The sequence below is a fragment of the Procambarus clarkii genome, chromosome 41 (assembly GCF_040958095.1).
Source record: "Procambarus clarkii isolate CNS0578487 chromosome 41, FALCON_Pclarkii_2.0, whole genome shotgun sequence".
In the NCBI taxonomy this organism is placed as follows: domain Eukaryota; kingdom Metazoa; phylum Arthropoda; class Malacostraca; order Decapoda; family Cambaridae; genus Procambarus; species Procambarus clarkii.
The window spans coordinates 13,685,662-13,705,925 of NC_091190.1; the positions used below are offsets into that span (position 1 = coordinate 13,685,662).

Consider the following 20,264-nt stretch of genomic DNA (forward strand, 5'->3'; position numbering starts at 1 on the left):
GTTTAACACCCAGGCACCCATTCACTGCTGGGTGAACAGAGGCTACAGTTAAGGATTGGCGCCCAGTCAATCCTTCCCGGCCAGCGTAGGACCAAGGCCATTTCTGGTGCCTCTGGCCGTGCCGTAGGTAAACCAGTTTCTAAAAGGTTCTTCTCGGGGACCTCGAAGCATAAGGCTGCAATTTGAGTTGGAACATCGAAGTAGCTAAACCTAAAAAGAGATAATGGCCACGCCTTTTTTTGAGTGTTCTCCGTTGGAATGCACAGTTTAACCCATAATCTTGGAGTTTCAGAAAAGGCTTGTGGTTTTTCGGTCGCACGTATAGCTTGCAATACCAAGACTTCGGATGAAGTTGTACAAAAGGTTTTCTGTTCTGAGTGGAGAATGGAACTATCAGAAGAAAAGCGCCAAGTCATTACGACTATGACACTTGGAAGGGGTCAGGATAAGGATTTGGGATAGAACGGGGGATGGAATGATGCCCAACCACTTGGACAGTCGGGGATTGAACGCAGACTTGCATGAAGCGAGAAAGTTGTTCTACTTTGGAGCCGGTCGGCCGAAATGGGAGCCGAGCGGACAGCATGCTGGACTTGTGATCCTGTGGTCCTGGGTTCGATCCTACGCGCCGGCGAGAAACAATGGGCAGAGTTTCTTTCACCCTATGCCCCTGTTACCTAGCAGTAAAATAGGTACCTGGGTGTTAGTCAGCTGTCACGGGCTGCTTCCTGGGGTGGTGGAGGCCTGGTCGAGGACCGGGCCGCGGGGACACTAAAAGCCCCGAAATCATCTCAAGATAACCTCAAGAAGATACCATACAACCAAAGTGGTTTTTCGCTGGAATAGTTAGGAATGTTGGTGAGTGAAGGGGGTGGGGGAGGATTCAGCTCTATGAATTTCGATGTTTTAAATTTATTTTTTGGGTCTCTCCAAGTATTCTTCAGCCCCCACATCGCCATAGTTTTTCAAGGTTAAATTGGTGTACCCTGAATCATATTCTTTTGATGGTGCTATTCCTTCCATTTTTGCCAATTTTCTGCTGTTTAGTGTATTTTCTGGAAAATTCTAAGTTCTCACGACGACGTGACGCAATCAACGCGGCCATATTTGCCACTCCATCTCACCGCCTTCTTTAGGACAAGTGGTTACACCAGTATAAAGTTTATTTTGTGCCTTATCCCCCCCCCCTCCCTCAGTTATATTACCAGTGTTTTATTGCTTTTCCTGGTGTTCAATTTCTTTGTGAGGAGGAGGGGAGGGTGATGGTTAATGACTACGAATTGTCACACCGGCCACGCGTTCATCCAGCGAATCCGGATTGGCAGTGTTGTTGTTTATGTTCCGAACCTTAATGGAATCTGACCCATATATCAATCAGGTCAACCCATGTGTTGCGTTTCCAAAAGGGTCGCCCATGTTAGAATCGGTGAACGCCCTAGTAATATTGTTGAAAACATCTTAATAACTTATTAAACCAAAGGTCTTTTTATGTCAGAAGAACGGCAGAAACTGGATCTATATATGAAAACTCTTTCAGGACAAAATTTAAAGTAAAACTAAAGATATTTGTAGTTGTATAAAAGTTGCATTTTTCATCGGTCGTAGAGCCGGAAATCCGCAATATTCATCTCAGAACAATGCTTATTTCACGCAGAATCGTTAATAAACGTAAGATTTTTATACGTCTCAAGAAAGATAGAAACATAATCTTCATTTTAAATGCCTTACCATGGGCATATTTGTATTTAAAGCGAAGATACGTGTATTTTTCAAATCGGCGAGCTCCGATCCCGCACAGATCGAGCAACGGAGTAACTCTCTCAGAACAATGCTTATTTCACGTAAATTCGTTAATAAACGCAAATGTTTTTATATGTGTTGAGAAAGATAGAAATATAAGCTTCATTTTAAATACTTTACCATAGATATATATAAAGTTCTAATGAAGATACATGAGTTTTAATAATTGCCGAGCTCCGACCCCGCACAGACTGATCGACAGAGCAACTCTCTCTCAGAACAATGCTTATTTCACGTAAATTCGTTAATAAACACATATGTTTTATATGTCTCAAGAAAGATAGAAATATAAGCTTCATTTTAAATACTTTACCATAGACATATATAAAGCTCAAGTGAAGATACATACGTTTTTATAGTGTCATTCAGTAGCTTGTCGGTCATGGAATGCAGAAGCCTACGCACTTGCCAATATAGTGTGTAATTAACAAAGATACGCTTATAAAGCCTAAAATATTATATGCCTTCAGAAAGACAGAGATATGCTCGTTGATGTAAAATCTCCCATGTCTCTTCGCACATGGAACACCAAACCTTACACACTCTCTGATATATTGTTTAATTAATAGAGATTCACTAATAAAGCTTATAATTGTATGTTATCAAAAAGGCATAGATAAAGTCGTTCTTACGTTTTAGTCACAGAGATTAGATATTAGTAAAGTTCATTTTATTCAGGAAAGTACATAAATAGTCGATTTACAAACATAATATTGGATTTATAGATAGAGCTAGTACATACAATACCTAAAGCCACTAGTACGCATAGCGTTTCGGGCATATTATTGAGAGAGGAAAGATATTTATATTTAAACAATTTTTTTTTTTTACCGACGCTCTCCCTATTGATGAGAACTACAACCTAATGAAGATAAATGTTAATTTTATGTAGATACTGTAATAAACGAAAGTTTTTAATGTCATCAGAGAAGCAGAAATATAGGCAAATTTTAAATCCCTTGTCATAAATATAACTGAAGTGAAAGCAAAGATATATGCATTTTGATAGTTACAAAGACAGCTCTTTAACACGGGTGGAACACGGGTGGAACTTTAACACGGGTGGAACACGAACAAGGGGAACTTAGTACCCAAATGAGCCACAGAGATATTAGAAAGAATTTTTTCAGTGTCATAGTTAACAAATGGAATGTATTAAGCAGTGATGTGGTGGAGGCTGACTCCATACACAATTTCAAATGTAGATGTGATAGAGCCCAGTAGGCTCAGGAACCTGTACACTTTTTTTGTTTTGTTTTTTGAGATATATACAAGAGTTGCTACATTCTTGTACAGCCACTAGTACGCGTAGCGTTTCGGGCAAGTCCTTAATCCTAAGGTCCCTGGAATACGATCCCCTGCCGCGAAGAATCGTTTTTTCATCCAAGTACACATTTTACTGTTGCGTTAAACAGAGGCTACAGTTAAGGAATTGCGCCCAGTAAATCCTCCCCGGCCAGGATACGAACCCATGACATAGCGCTCGCGGAACGCCAGGCGAGTGTCTTACCACTACACCACGGAGACTGCTACACCACTACACCTGTTGATTGACGGTTGAGAGTCGGGACCAAAGAACCAAAGCTCAACCCCTGCAAGCACAAATTAGGTGAGTACAACTAGGTGAATACAGCTGAGGGGCGGGACCAAACAGCTGAAGCTCAATTCCCTACGCATAACTAGGCGAGTCCATAGGAATTACCGTTTGTCCTGGCGCCATCTATGTTTTGACAGCAGTACTATTAATGTTCCCACGTTATGTGATGATCGCTACGGGTGTTACGGTCAGTTGCTCTTCTATATATGTTTATGGACAACGTAGGTGATTTGAGGCAATTTGCGGCTAGAGTGAAATAGTATCCACGCGGTGAGTGATGGAGGAGGATATATACTGCTGTGTACTCGACCAGCGGGTGAGAGGTAAGTTATATCGAACAATTATGGGGAATAGATGGGTTATTTTAAGCGTAGAATGTCAGGTAGCCGGTAACTACACAGATGGGGTAGTGTTTTTTTTAAGTTTTTATTTACTGAAGTGGAACATTACATTATGCCTTTAGCTGAACAAGTCTACTGGTGGGGGAAGTAGACGGGTTTTATGAAAGTATTTTACCTAAATATTTGTATTTGGTTAACTAGTTCTTCCGTTACCAGGGAGGGTGTTCCTTTAATGTAATCTAAAAATTATAGCCGGACAAAGTGATTAAATAAATTGAATAGAACGAAGTGGTTTGCCAGGGTGCTTAACATTTAGTTTAGTTCACTTACTATGCAGCCCATGCTTAAAGAATGCAAGTTTATCATATTGAATTTACCGTAGTTTTACTGCATTTAATATACCGTTTTTACCCTATTTAATTATGTCTGGTAAAGGCCGGTCGTGGAAAGTTCCTAATATAGCAAGTTTTTAAAGGAAAAGTTTGAGTTAACTTTAACGCTTAAGTTAGTGACCAATTAGCTTGGTCTATTGTGATGAAAGTTACTAGAATCTAACATTGCAAGTGCCATTTCTCTACTCTTTTTGAGAAACATGACTAGATACATGAATCGCATAGTTTTATTACTAAATGTTCATGGATTAGGTTGCATAGTTGAGGAAATAGTGATAAGGTTTGTGATTTTGTGTACCTTGACTTCGGCAGAGATTTTGATAGTGGCGCAAAATTGATAGGGGCTCGGATCATTGGGAATGCTGACTGAAGTTGATTAGGTCATGGCTATACCAAAGGAAATTGGTATAAATGGGGTTAAGTTGGGAGAAGTGTTGTAAGTAGTGCCTAAAAGCTCTCCTTGGACCTCGTTTATTCGCCAGATTATGGTTTAGACTGCAATAGTTGCAGAATTGGCTAATAAAAAATACCGATGCCCTATATAGTTTTGAAATGGTTAAGACTACCAGATGCAGTTTAATGCTGACAAATATAAGGTTTGGGGGCTAGGTAAAGATGAGAGAGATGGTGTAGATTAAGAGTATTAAATTTGTTTGCAGGTGGTAAATTCTCCCAGAGCTGTCACTGCTCTCCAGCCTGGGATCTTGATTGGTTAGTCTTCAACTGCCTCCCAACATAGTAGTGAGGTCCTGAGCTGACATGCAGTGAGGAACGTGGAAAGGTTCCTGAATTGGCACATGGTATGCCTCCCTTTGAAACCAGCAGCTGGCACAAATGTTTCAGCTAACATCAGAATAGTGGATGAAGCCCACACTAAAATGTAAGTGGTACAGTAAATGGACACCCCCCCTCCCTTTTGACACTGAACAGTTGGGAGGAAGGGGGGGGGGGAGAAAGTGTGGCTTATAGTTCTATTGCTACAGAATCTTTTGCCATAAGCCAGTGGCACTTGCTATTCAGAATCTCTCCCTTACATAGTTAATTAAAAACTAAATGCTGTAGACAAGCTTAACTTTTGAAGGGGATAACATTTTCGTTGCCATCAAAGCACATCAAAGATGCTCTGAGTTAACTTCCCCAAGTCATTAGTGACTGGTGGCCAGTAACACTGTAGTAGGAACTTTCTGCATGGATTCTAATGGCAGTAAAGTGTGCACTTCTGCTGTATCTGCCAGTTTGCTAGAAATTGAAATTGGCATAGTTGCTCAGGAACTACTTGCCCTCTTGTACCATGTTACTCAACCATAACATAACCACCACACCACCCATTCTTCTAAAATAACATCCCATATGATAAAAACTTCTGCTTTTAATAAATATTTTTAACTTTAATATTGGCTTGCATGGTGTTAATCATTCCTTTGGCAGAACTGTAGCTAAATTGTTCCTACAACATTTAATTAAGTACTGTATCAGGTTCATAAAGAAATTTATAATAAAGACCAAGTGTGGTCATAAGTGCTGCAGATGGGGGAGATAGAACCTTACACCTGCAGAAGTGTGGTGATAACTAGAGAGAATATGGCCTTGTATAGTTGCTAGTGTAAAAATATTACTAAATTTAGTAAAATCATTGTCTTGGTAGTATAGTTGGGTTAATTATGAATTTTCATACTAAAAAGCTTGATAAATAATTCAACAGAATAAATTTGTTCCCCTAGTAGTAAGCAGTGGTTGCAAAGGAATAAGAATTTGTATATATAAATTTTGTATTGCTTTTATTCAAATGTTATACTGTACATGGTTGTTAAATTAGTTTGTTTGCAATGTTCGAGAAAAATGTTCATGACTAAAGTTGGAAAATAAAATTTGTATAGGATGTTGACTTGAAATGACTATAGCTTTGTTTGTAATTAAAGATGGGACAACAAGATACTTAGTGTGCCATTTAAAACTGCAACTGTTAAACTGGTGGTACAGGTATGAACAAAATAACATCACTATGCAAATAACTTTTTGGTAATATTTACTGTTCACATGACAGGTTGTGGAAGGTCCTGGCAACAAAGAGCTGCAGGAAAATACTTGCAGATCTACAGTAAGTAGTGTTGTGTACATTGGAATTAGAGGGTAGAAGTTAAATGCTAAAAACCTATTAAATATTAGGATATGGAAGTCTAGGCTTAGGCTAGTGGGTACCATATCTGCAAGTTTAGTCCTTTCAGGAATGTATTGAATAGAATGGTATGTTGAAATTGTGAAAATTGTAATGTGGGGCATTAGATCTTAAACAGCATAGTTGAGGGTGTTTTATTAATAAAATTTTAATGATATATAAATCTTGTTTAGTTAACATTAAATGTTTGTTAAACAAGCTTTAATCTAAATGTATAATACTGTAAAGGGTAATCATGAGTCAAATAAAGTTAATGGCAGGAAAAGTTTTGTTCTAAGTGATTATTTTTTCCCTTGAAAGTAAAAAAAAAAATACTCAAAGTTTACTTTAGCTTGGTTTTAAATGTATATAGTTTTCCAGAATGTGGTTTGGAAAGGCCAGAAGTCCCTCTGTCAGTTGGAAGAGTTAAAGTAAAGGTTAATCTGAATAGATTTGCATAAAAGTAAAAAAATAGTAATAACTTAAACAATATAGCATTGGCTAAAGATAAATGTAAATTGCCATTGAAGTGCAGTTGTGGATAGTTTCTCAAATGACATTTACTGAAACTTGGCAAATTGATGCCATATATATTTATATTGCTAAATTAGATCTTTACTACTGCTACTAGAATATGTAGGAAAGGTAAATTCCTTAAAGAAATTTTTTCCATCTGAATTTGTAAACTACTGAATGCTAATTTGAAAAGTAAAGAAAGAATGGCTTTAAATCTGAAATATTTTTCAGGTGAAAGTGATTATGATGCATGGACTGGCTTGGAGTGAGGCACCTTTACTCTGCAAAAGGAAATCTACAAAAGTGGGTGAGTTTGATTTTGATGTATTAGCTATATCAATGACCTAATCTTAATTCTCTTATCTAGTCCATTTATAGGTGTGTAACCATGTCCTACTGTTACAACCCACAGGGGATGATGCAGTTTGTACTGATCCTACCCCATTTCATAAAAGGGGACCAGGCAGTCCTGCAGACTTCCCTGGCTTGGCTTTTTCAGAGCTTTGCTCTACTACCCATCTAATAGATGGACTAGATTTGCATAGGTTTAGGGACCCTTAACAATGGTTACATTGTTAATTCTCACAGGGCTTGTTTGCTGAATGGGTGGATGCATCTACAACTTTAGTGCCTGGCATGCATTGTACAGTGCTTTCAGTAAAGCATATGTACAATGTGTTGATGGCACTAAAGTGGTGGATGTAATGCACCCATTCAGGGAACAAGCTCTGCACTAAAACCAGAGGAAGGGATAGGCCTTAGCTGAGCCTATCTTAAAAGATAGGATGTTAGGATTTTTTGGGCTTGTTATTAGGCATTGGTGATAATAAAAGTAGTGTCCCTGTTTAATGTTTTTTTCTTTTACAGGTGATTGGAGTTGTCTTGGCCTTTTGGATCTTCTGTTCATCTAGGAGCATCTGTCTCACAACCTGAAACAGTAATAAATATTAGATGTATTATAAATACTATGTCAAACTTATTAAATAAAACAATTTTAATTAATACTTTATATACCTTATCCTGAAATTGTTTACTACTATTGATGCAATGTTTAAACATCTGAAATTTTTTTTACTTTGAAAATAAATACTTGGCAAAATTTACACCTATTTGTAACTTAGGTGCATGCAAAATGCATTGAAAAGATGTAAAAGTGGACTACCTATTCAATTTACATAAACTAACAAATATTGCAAATTAGTCTGAAATATTAAAGTGGAAGAAACTTTAGTCAATATTTTAGTTTTCATATTTGAAAGTAAATTTAAAGCTATGCAACACCTAAGCTTTGTACAAATCATGATTAAATTAACTAAAGATTGTTAAATTTACAAAACATTAGAAAAGTGACACGGAAGCATCTATACAACATGGTTTTCACAAAGTCTTTGGTAACTTAAATTTAATCAAAGCTCTTAAATGATTTGTCTGCCAAACTTGTCAGATATTCTGAAATATTTTACCTAGATTAAAACTATCATTGTTCGAAAGGGCAAAACAGATTACTGTCAATTAGTTTGACCTAACATCTGCAAGGTCCTGAAGGAATGGAATTTTTTTTGTAAAACTGTTTGCTAAAAACAAACCCTGCCTAATGAACCTGCTCATTTTTTTAGAAATGGTAAGTGCAACATTACCAAATGCCATTGTTTTAATAGCCAAAGTACCAAATGAAAAACCAAGAAGCAGAAAGGACAAAAGAATGGTTACGAGGACCCTTTCATTTGTTAAAGAAATGACGGAAAAATGCTGTCATACCACAAGGGGTCTTAACCCTTGTCATATACATCACTGACATTAATCTAAATATTACCAACCACAAAAATTACTGATAACATGTTATAAAAAAAATAAAGAATAATATTGAGGCCTTAATGCAGATCTCTAACTCTACAAATAGTAACAAGACTGGCAATTTCTTAATATAAAACAAAAAAAAATTCAAGACCTTGCACGTGAGCCAGAACAATCCATATCACAACTACCACATTAAAATGAAACAATGAAGGTAAGGTAATTACCAAACCGGGAAGGCCATGTAGCACCATCAAAGTGCGAAATAATCAGAGGGCGCTAAATATCACCAAGAATGCCAATACGAGAACAAAAACGCATAAGGCGAACGATATCAAAAGTATCCGATTCACCTAGAATTCAATCGAGGGACAAGTGACTGAGGGACGGTCGGAAAGCAAGACACGCTCGTCCTGGAAATCAGGACATTCAACAAGGATATGCACAACTGTAAGAGGGACAACGCAATTTGGACAATAAGGAGCAGGGCGGCGCTCCATTAAGTGACCGTGGGTTAAGTGGGTATGACCAACCCACAGCCGTGCCAAAGCAGTGTCCCACCGCCGGTTACGGTGGTAGGAGGAAGGCCACGGGGACACACTAAGTTTGAGAGTACGCAGCTTGTTACCAACCACAGAGGACCAACAACCCTGCCAACGGGGAAGAATGAATAACAGGATAAAAGTCGGAATAAGGAATACCTTTACGGGAGATGGGACAAGAACGGATAGCTTCCTTAGCGGCAGCATCCGCACGCTCATTGAAACACCAATATGGCTGGGAACCCAGCAAAACTCTACTGATTTAAATTTACTAGAAATAAGAAACAGCCAATGTTGAATCTCAATGACCACCGGATGGACAGGATTAAAGGACCCTAGAGCCATGAGGGCACTACGAGAAACAACTACAACCACAAAGGAGGAATGAGAATGAGAAAGCATGAGACAAAGAGCATAGAGAATAGCATAAAGTTCTGCCGTAAAGACGCTAGCCTCCGAAGGGAGGAGACACATGTAAGTACGGTCAGGAAAAACAACAGAGTAGCCCACACCATCCGCAGACTTAGACCCATCAGGGAAGATGGAAATAGAGTGGGAGTGCGAAGAAAAGTGCTCAAGGAAAAGGCTTTTCAGAATTGTAGGAGGGGTAAAGGCTTTAGTAATACAAGTCAAGGACGTACAAAACTTGGGAAGGGGGACTCTCCACGGAGGTAATGAAGGAACAATACGAGGAGAAACATTAGAAATATGAACAGAAAGAGAATCCTGTAAGCGAGATAACTGGACAGAAAGTGGGAGACAATGAAGAGGAACACGAACCACAGGAGGAGGAAAAGTCAATGCACGACAAAGGCGAGAGGAAGGATGTTGGGAGGGCCGCGCAAGATAGCGAAGACAGTAGCGATCACGGCAGTCCTGAAGAGAGAGAAAGCCAGTGTCAACATACAAACTAAGGGCGGGAGTCGAACGAAAGGCACCAGAGCCGAGACACAACCTAGTATGGTGCAAAGCATCAAGACGGCGAAGAGTAGAAGGAGAACCAGAAGAGTATGCAGGGCAACCATAATCGAGTTTAGACAGGACGAGAGAGGAGTGCAAATAGAGGAGCGTGCGCCTATCCGCTCCCCAAGAAGTATGGGACAAAACCTTAAGGAGGTTAAGGGCCTAAGAGCATTCAACTCGGAGGCAAGAGATATGGGCTGACCAAGACAAACGAGTGTCAAAGACTAACCCCAAAAGCTTCGCGGAATCCCTGTACACAATGAGTTGACCATAAAGCAACAACAATGAAGTAAAGGTCCTTTCAGTAAGAATCTATCATTCACTGAAAGTTGCTGCAGTTAAAAATAAAAGAAAATACAAGTCCCTAGAAATAAACAAGCAACCTTTTTGACTAAGGAAAAGAAGGTAGTTATTCTACTGTATAAATCTAAGTATTCACTTAGATAACTGTATCCAAGCATAGAGGGGTCCCCCCCCTTCCCTTTCAGAAAAACATCTACTTTCGAAAAAGTTTAACATTGGCCAACAAAAATGATTCCAGAACTAAATTGCCTAATACCAGGAACAACTGAGAGCCATGACAAACACTGCAACCCTCTCCTACCCCCAAGTCTTATGCTATTTATGATCCAAGGTAATTTGAGATACTATACTGTACTTCCTACAGACGAGTCTAGTGAGAGGGTGATCTCCTGGCGATTAAATTGAAGCACGATACAGGTGTCAACGAACATCAGTCAGCCCACTTGTCAGCACAGTGGATAACTAATGACATCATAATCTGCAGTGTTGTATGCCTCCCTGTGGCCATTTAAATCAATAAAACACAGGGTTGTGGCAATGTTTACAGCATAAGGCAAGGTATAGAGGAATCCTGGAATGCCATGTAATGTGTAGTCCTTGAATGTGCTTTAGGCAACCAAATTGAATAACAACATTTCTGGTGTTCGGCTATATAATCCGAGTTTCTCATTCGGTATAATGTTTTAAACCTAAATAGGAATTCACTTTAAAGGTCAATTTATTTGGAAAGTGCTAACCAGATTCCAAATTACTGAGCTCTGAAAGTACTACAAGGCAAGTTTAACCGAATGAGTGTTTGCCTATCCATACCCCCGTGAGGTATGTGACAACACTGAATAAAGAAAGGGTCTTTGAGCATTCACCGTGCAGGTATTTGACATGACCAATATAGCCAAGTGTTAAAGATCATTCTAAGCAGTTCTGCACAATCCATATACTATCAATTAATATAATTGTACAATGGTGCTTGGTGGATGATATTTCCTATTAAAACTCATTGGACAACTGTTTGTATTAGACATTTTAAACCTACAAATGGTAGCCCTAGATATCGCACTACAGTATTAATTACAATATGAACAATGTAAAATCAATACCACAACAGCAAAGGACGACGGCTTTTCAACAACCGACAAACACACAGGTCTAACACCAGCCATCCCGAGAGAGGACGTCCCAAGCATGTACACCCCACAACTTTACATCACCTTTGCTACCTCACGCGAGCACGCAACAGCATGAGGATGCCATACTCTCAAACCAACTCCATGCACTTTGAGGCTTTAACAACTCAACATTTAAAAAGTTGATTTAAAAAATCAAACACCTGAATTTTTCCCTAATTAAATTTACTAGGGAAATGCACACCAAGCCATGAAACTTACAATGAAGATGAACAAACTACACACAACTGTCACCAAACTTCCACATACCACCCCCCTCTCACTCCTGCCCTCCCTCCTTAGGTGCTCTGATTGGCTGAGCACCTGAGCCATCACCACTCACCTCTTGTTGTGAGAGCCTAAAGCATGTTTGGTTGCACTTTAAAAGTTCCCAAGTGTACTCGCCTAATTGTGAGTACCGCCTGCCCGGTTCACCATTTTGTTTTTCAATCTACCTCAATTTACCCCTTTACAGTCAAATATTATGCACAATTCTGTTTAAGACTTGTCCCTTCTTAACTTAAATAACTGCTTTGGCCATCTGCAATCTTTCTAGGTGGGTAAAAATGACTCTTGAGGCCAGAAAGGACTTATCAGACGGCGATCATAACAATACGGTACACACACAAAATCACAACCTGATACAGGGCTGCCGGCGCCATTGCTAGCTGGCTGCACACGGATTTGTTCCCGGAAAAACTCACGATTCTGAGCACCCATCAGCTCCATTCGTCGCGGTTTTGTGAGGAAGAATACATCAGTACTCCAAGACCCAGACTATATCTTGTTTTGAAGGAAACAATTCCGATTTCGTCTACAATTGACAGAGAAACAACGTTGTTGATTACCTGCTGCCCAGCTGACTGGTATTCTGCGCAACCCAGTACGCAGCCGACCCAAACTCTCGTACCGCACTTTTTTTTTTTTTTTTTTTTTTTTTTGAGGACCGCACTTTTTTTTTTTTTTTTTTTTTTTTTTGAGGACCGCAACCCAGTACGCAGCCGACCCAAACTCTCGTACCGCACTTTTTTTTTTTTTTTTTTTTTTTTGAGGACCGTATCACTGACCAGGTCACTTAGAGTCCTACCCTGAAGGGCGAGGCGATACCCTGCGGGCAGTGCCACAAGGGGGCACCTTAGAAGGTGTACTGAGCCTGACAGGGAAAGGTAGACCAAACAGCTCTTTTAGGTGTTAGGTATCCCTGATTCCACCTGGGGGAATCATTCTACGACCTCCGTTGGAGGGGAATGAATTTCTCCAGGCCTAGGAGTGTCTCAATCATTAGGTAGGGCAGTGATTCGGTTCTCACTACGTGGAGAGAGTCATGGGGAAGGCTAAGAGAAAGAGGAAATGGAGGCAGCTTTCAGACGAGGAGGGACGGTGGACCGATGTGCAGCAGGCACCGAAGAAAACTGCTATCGAGGCTTTACCACTTGCTTCTACCAGCAAGACAGCAGACGTAATGGATCTAGAGAGGACAGCATCAGTCACACACCAGCCAGTGTCAGACAATGCTTCTCTGTCCACAACACAGCCACAGGATGACATTATGAGTCAGGAGAGGACACCACCAGTCTCACACCAGACATCGCCAGACTCTGCACATCTTCCAAAATTCAAGATAATGCAGACAGACCACTTTCCTACAGCATATGGAGTAGTAACGGCAATGGAAAAAGAACAACCAGAGCTCAAACTTTCCATTACAGTCAACCTGAAAGGAGAAATAATAATGACACCACAAGACCAACAGACTGCAAATTACTTAGAAAAAGTAAGAGTCCTGCAAGGGAAACCTGTATGCTTGGAAAAGCTGGACCCTTCAGAAAGACGCACACGAGTCGTGCTTTTGGGATACCCAATCGACTTTCCACTGGATCCAGTACTAGAACACAAGCAAATCCTGAATGCGGAACGATGCAGCACAAAAGTAGACAAGGCAGCGACACGTCAGGTTCTGGTGACCGTCATGGGACATGTGCCAGAAACATTCAGTCTTGGAAATTGGGGAACATACCGACAGAGATCATACATCCCGGAACCCCTGCGCTGCTTCAGGTGTCAGAAATACGGCCACCATCAATCACGCTGCACCGGACAGGAGAGATGCGGAGTATGCAGCCTGAGACATCCAACCAAAGACTGTATAGCCAAGCACAAAGCAAACCAGACCACAACAGCCAAATGTCCAAATTGTGGAGGCAAACATCATGCCTGGAGCACAACCTGCTCTGCACGGAAAGAAAAAGTGCAGACAGCTCATGCCAGGATAAACACACTGACCAGCAATACATACACCAACACCAACGTCTGGAACACTCTTGCACAGCCACAACAGATACCCACTCTCACAGAGCAAAATTTCCCGAATCTGTTAATTCCAAATCAGAAAATACACAAAAGTGTTGCAGAAATACAGCAAATGCAAAAGAGCAGAAAACAATTACTTTCGGAATCAACACGACAGATATACAGTTTTACCGAGGTCCAGCTGAAAAACATCGTGAAGATCATGGCAGAGACCATTATCAATTGCCTACAGGTGACGCAGAACGTCTCACAGCAACAGACTCAAGAAATCACTGGTGTGATAATGGACAAGATCATGCAGCAGACCACAGTTACACAAGAAATAGACAGTCTGAGACAAGACGGAGCACAAGAGGACAAACAATGCAACATGGACATACAGACTACCAACAACAGTCGGGTAGTCAAGACACCAGAACATCAACATTCACAAAAGCAACTGCAAGAAGCAGTGACCACCCAAGATCAACAGAATCTTCCAACACAAGAGACAGACAACAACAGCCAATGCAGTCTGATATGCAGCAACGCCAACAAAGACGTCTTGAACAGCAGAGATGCACAGGTTCCAACAACACAAGAAAGGGCCACGAGCAATCAATGCAGTCCGACATGCAGCAATACCAACAACAAAGCGATGGACCACAGTTATGCACAGATTCCAACAACGCCGGGGATGACCACGAACAATCAATGCAGTCCGATTTGCAGCGATACGACTTGCGAGGCGGAGAATATAGAGGTCGATTCCGAAGAGGAGTTCTAGTAGAACAAGCAACACCAACCGAAACCGTCGTCTGGCCATTACGAATACTGCAGTGGAACATACAAGGTCTTGGAAATAAAAAGCACACACTTCAGGAGGCTGCAATCAGCACGAAAGCAGATATAATCGTTTTGGAAGAAACTCTTTTCCCAGCCCCGAAATCCTTCAGATTAGCTGGATATCAGCACTATGTTATACCGTATGAGCAGGGGAGACAAAGAGGATTAATGACCCTAGTCAGGAACACCATACCCAGCAAGAAAACAGACCCAGTTTCATGTGGGGATGGAGTAGAGGTATTAGCAGTAACAGTGAATATGGCTAATATTGAGCTCCTCATATACAACGTCTACAAGCCCCCTAGACGTAAACTAGAAGCAGAGGCAGTGCTTGCCTTGGCCACGCAGGAAAATGTAATTATTGCTGGGGATTTTAATGCTCATCATCAAGAGTTAGGTGCAACTGGGCCAGCCAATGCAGATGGGTGCCATTTAGCTGCAGCTCTGCGAGAAGTACCTGAAATTACACTTCTCAACACTGGGGAACCCACTCACATTCTAGGAGGTTCCCTTGATCTTACATTCATCTCAACAGCACTCAAGCATCAGGCGAAGTGGGAAGTAGACCCGGTGATCACCAGTGACCACTATGCTACTGTCACGACACAAAACCTAGCACGACCTCCTACACCACCTGCACAGCCTAGGTGGAATTTAAGAAAGGCCAATTGGATTATATACCAAGAAGAACTTGAAAAATGGTATGCAACGTACACGCCACCTGAGGATTTGAACATACACGAGACCAATCTGCAGGAAGCCATTGCAGCTGCTGCAAACAAAGCTATTCCAATCATTATCACAGGAAACACAAAACGAAAGAACTATTGGTTCTATAGTAATGAAGTTAAAGAACAGAACCACAGAGTCAACATCTTCAGAAAACATCTAAAGAGAAACCCCACACCTGAAGGAAGAACTCTGCTAAGAGCGGTGATATCTGAAGCAAGACGAGTTTCTAGAGAAGTAAAGGAGGCAAGATGGTTTGAGTGGTGTCAAACTCTAAATGAACATAGTAGTCTTGGCAAGATATGGGGTCAGATTAAAACTATATCAGGTCGACCAGCCCGGCCACAGGCATGTATTCAACCATTGCAGGAGGCTGAGAGACTTGCTCTCCAATTTGCAGAAAGAACAGCTTCATATCAGCTTCCTGCAATGGTCCGAAGGCAGCAAGAACAATTAAAACAAGAGAGGTTGACAGTCATTCATGAGAGCATAGCTATAAATGACGAATGTGACTGTCCCTTCACCACACAAGAACTAATCAGGGCCAAAAAAGGTGGTAAGGAGACTGCACCAGGTGCTGATAACATTACATACTCAATGGTCGCACATGCAAGTCCTGCTTGAGAACAAGGAACAACAAAAAAAGGACGTCATCAATGCATCTTGGCAGCAAGGCAAACTACCGACCTCTTGGAAGAAAGCAGACATCATACCGATTCCTAAGCCGAAAGAACCTGGCAATTACAGACCCATTTCATTAACATCATGCATTAGTAAAACTGCAGAACGGATGGTCTTAAATAGGCTACTGTGGAAGACTGGAGACCTTCATAAACACATATTTGGCTTCACTAGAGGAGTAGGTACTGCAAACTGCATAGCAACATTACTAGGAACAGTTAACTCGGGTCCAGCTATAGTGATCTTCCTTGATCTAGAAAAAGCATTTGAACTTGCAAGCCCGCAAGCAATATTACACACCTTAGTTAAAAAAGGTGTAAAGGGAAAAATGCTAGCATGGATTCAAGATTACCTAAGTCACAGGTATGCCAGAGTAAAGTTGCAAGGACAAGTGTCGGACTACCACTTGCACGAGAATGGGACTCCACAAGGAGGAGTCCTCAGTCCTAGTCTTTTTAACATCCTTATGGAAAACCTTGTTACCATGACATTTACAGAAGGGGTTAAATTGCTAAGCTATGCTGATGATATAGCATTAGTCATTACAGGTCCTTCACTTCTAAATAAAGCACAAGGTGCATTAGATAAAGTAGCATCTGAATGCAGTGTTTTAGGGCTAAAAATATCTGCACAGAAGTCTAAGGCAATGAGACTAGGTGGCAACACTCCAGACAGGTACCTACACATTCAAGACATTAACCTTCAGTGGGTTACACAATATCAATATCTCGGAGTGTGGATAGATTTTAAAATGACATTCAATAAGCAAATTCAATATCTAAAGGAGAAAGCAAAATCACGACTAAATATAATGAGAGCAATCACAGGGCCCCGTCTAGGAGCAGGACACAGTGTTGAGAATGTTTTACATACACGCCGTTCGTTCCCTAGTTGATTATGCAGCACCTGCCTTACTCACTCTTTCTCCTGGTCAGTGGGCAAACGTTGAGGTTCTTCAAAATGATGCATTGCGAATCATAACAGGAGCTCCTAGATGGACTAAAATACTGAACCTAAGACTAGAAACAAAGCTAACGTCGATTGAAATAAGGGTAAAAGGGATTGCTGCGTGCATGCTGACCAAGATATTGACTAGACCTAGAATCAGTTCACTTAAAGATATAATCACTGGAGCACTAACTCTGGACAGAAGAGCCTCCAATAGCAACAGGTGGACCCATTGTGCGATAAACACCATCAATACATTCGATATAACAAACACAGTCACTGAGAGGGGTGTCGACGAAATACATGCAGACTTTGTTATACAAGCCCCTTGGGAATCTCTGCCAGCAGACTAAGATTATGGCTCTTGAAGGAAAGAAGAACCAGACAAATCCTCATCTGCTACGTAACATTGCACAGATGCATATAGAAGCAAACATGGCATCCGACAGCTTTAATTACTTCACAGATGGATCAGTAGACCAGCAGGGACAAGAAACCGGAGTTGCAGTTAAAGCAGGAAACTCTGTAAATAGTTGGAGGCTCTCAAATGGGTGTTCGACTTTACAAACAGAGATGCTAGCCATTCAAAAGGCTTTGGAACATGCTCTTGCTGAACACCGACAACATGTTATCATACATACAGATTCGAGAACCGCCATTGAAACCTTGCAACAAGAACACATATGTGATAACATCCATCTGATCACAAATGTCTTATCATTATTGCAAACACTCAAACGACAAGGCCGACGGGTACTTATCAACTGGGTGCCAAGTCATGTGGGAATAATAGGAAATGACATTGCAGATGAAGCTGCAAAACTTGCTACTAAGAGGAGAAATGTAGACATTTACATACCAGAGTCTATCACAGATTAAGAAAGTAATTAGAAACAGAGCAATGCAAAAGATGTACAGTGACCACAACACAGCAGTTGCAACATCAGGATCTGCGGGTTGGTACAAGAATTCAACCAACTACGAACCACTTAGTTTGATGAAAGGGAGCAGTAGAACAACAGAAGTGCACTTACATCGCATCAGGCTTGGATACCCATGTGCATGGGAAATAGGCTTACAGGTTCCGGAAGATGAGAGGAAATGTCAACACTGTGGAGAAATGCCCGACAGACCACTGGAACATTATCTAACACAGTGCACAGTTACAAACCCATTAAGATTTCAACTTAGATTCAACAGAGCAGAAGAAGTTGTAACCTACCTTGTGTTAGGTGTGCAGGGGTCAATAGGCTGAACATAATGTCAGGAGCAAAGGGGGGCGTTTGCCTCTTCAAACACAATTGTGACCATCTTCATCTCTTCGAACTATCCTAAATGCTCTCTTCACCTGTCTGACCAAATTGGGTGTCCAGACCACCTTTGAATCTGAAATTGTAAAATTAATAGTGATTTCAGAATATTCAGTCCATTTATACTAACAAAATTATATACAGTATACTGTAATTGAAATTTTACAGAATGATAAAGGCAATTTAGTAACTTTGTTAAAATGCACATGGGGGAAATACATGAAAATAGGTTAATATGGTTTGTAAGGTTGATGGGAAATGTTTATTACTTTTATGATTTAAAAGATGTATAGCCCTAATACTCCATCCTGGGTGCATTCCACCAGGTAATGACCACAGCAAAAGTTTTCCACGAGGCTCTATTGTCACACAAACTTTTCACATTTTCAAACTTGATTCATCTTTTTCCCCCTCGTTCCAGGGGTTTTCTTTAAAAGGTCTTCATGCAAATGCCTTGGTTTCTCACAAATGATGGCCTCTGAAATGCTATCACCTGCTAACTCTTTGTTGTGTATCCAAATTAATAAAAACTTTTCAACATCCTCAAGTGTTTGTGTTCTTTGTTTTGGGATTGTTGATATGCCTTTTGCCACTTTAACGCTCATAATGTCCTTTTTCTTAGCAAGTATAGTGCATATTGTTGACATAGATTTGTTGTACTGCCTAGCTAGTTCAACAACCTGTGCACCATTTTGATGTTTATGAATGCTCTCTTGTTTTTCCTCTATGGTCATTCTCACATGTGTTTTCTTGGCTTGAACCTTACTACTGGCTTTCTTGGGACTCATGGCAAGATATATCATAACAAATTTTATGTTCAAATAGCCAAAAATCCCAAAACAAATGTAATGCTTTACAAAGAATTCAGGCGCGATACTTACTAGGCAGGAGACACTGGTAAACTGAGGCGCGATCACCATGCCACCACGCGCTAGGTCAGCCCATACGTATATCAACAAACTCCTTTCCCGAGGCAAAGTTTGTAACCCGATTCAAATTTTTCGAAGAAATTAGGCTCGTAACCCGAAAAGTTCATAAATATTCTTTCGTAAGCCGAGGTGTCACTATATATAACTAAAAAATTAAACTCAGGATTACTTTCAACCCCCACCCCTTTTGCTCTACTCCATCGCCAACTACCTTCACCCCCCTCTATGATGTACTCTTCCATAGACACCTACCTTTGCCCCCCTCCTCCCCTCTACTCCTCCATCATCACCTACCTTCACACCCCCTCCCTTCTCCTCCTCCATCGTCACCTTCCTTTCACCCTCCTCTATGATGTACTGTTCCATAGACACCTACGTTCACTGCATATAATGCTCCCCTCTACTCCTCCATCGTCACCTACTTTCACCACCCCCCCCCCTCCGCTCTACTCCTCCAGGGTCGCAGACAATTTCACGAGCGTGAGAACTACGAGTTCTCTAACCACTCTCACACTCCTACTCTCACACTCCTACTCTCTCACCAGTGAGGGGGAGGGAAGGAGGGAGGAAATGAAGGAAGAAAGGTGGGGGAGAGAGAATAGGCAGGGGAAGGAGGGCCTAGATACATTTCTTCCATATAGATAGGTAGACTGAGGGAGAGCTGCTTGCCAAGAGCCCTATCAGACAGGCTTCCTATTCCTCAACCCTCCCTAATATGCCACATCCTGGTCAGGACAACTTGCTCGATTGTTATTCTTGGTGTGACTCGAGAACTGACCTCGAGGCGGGGCATGGGCATGGATTATCTCCCTGGGGCACGCACCTCCCTGCCCCAGCTCTCTCTCTCTCTCTCACATAATCTATCAAGGGTCTAACATGAGGTCATTGTGCCTACCAGAAGTGTATATGTCCAAGGCTGGCCACCTGTCTGGACCATTCAAATGTATAAACATGTAATTAGTCTAT

General features: G+C 41.0%; 2 long non-coding RNA genes across 2 annotated transcripts in view; one reads left to right on the forward strand and one right to left on the reverse strand.

The window, feature by feature from the left end:
- The first annotated feature begins 3,588 nt into the window (after positions 1–3,588).
- LOC138373284 (uncharacterized) lies at positions 3,589–7,803 on the forward strand. The gene is made up of 5 exons (XR_011231108.1): positions 3,589–3,720; positions 4,790–5,010; positions 6,175–6,228; positions 7,033–7,108; positions 7,669–7,803. It is a non-coding gene; the product is annotated as an uncharacterized lncRNA (long non-coding RNA).
- Positions 5,892–20,264, reverse strand: part of LOC138373283 (uncharacterized) — a 15,778-nt gene continuing 1,405 nt past the window's right edge. Inside the window, exons 2-3 of the long non-coding RNA XR_011231107.1 lie at positions 18,282–18,445; positions 5,892–7,730 (exon numbers count right to left, since the gene is read on the reverse strand). This is a non-coding gene — a long non-coding RNA (uncharacterized lncRNA). The remainder of the gene's footprint in view (positions 7,731–18,281; positions 18,446–20,264) is intronic.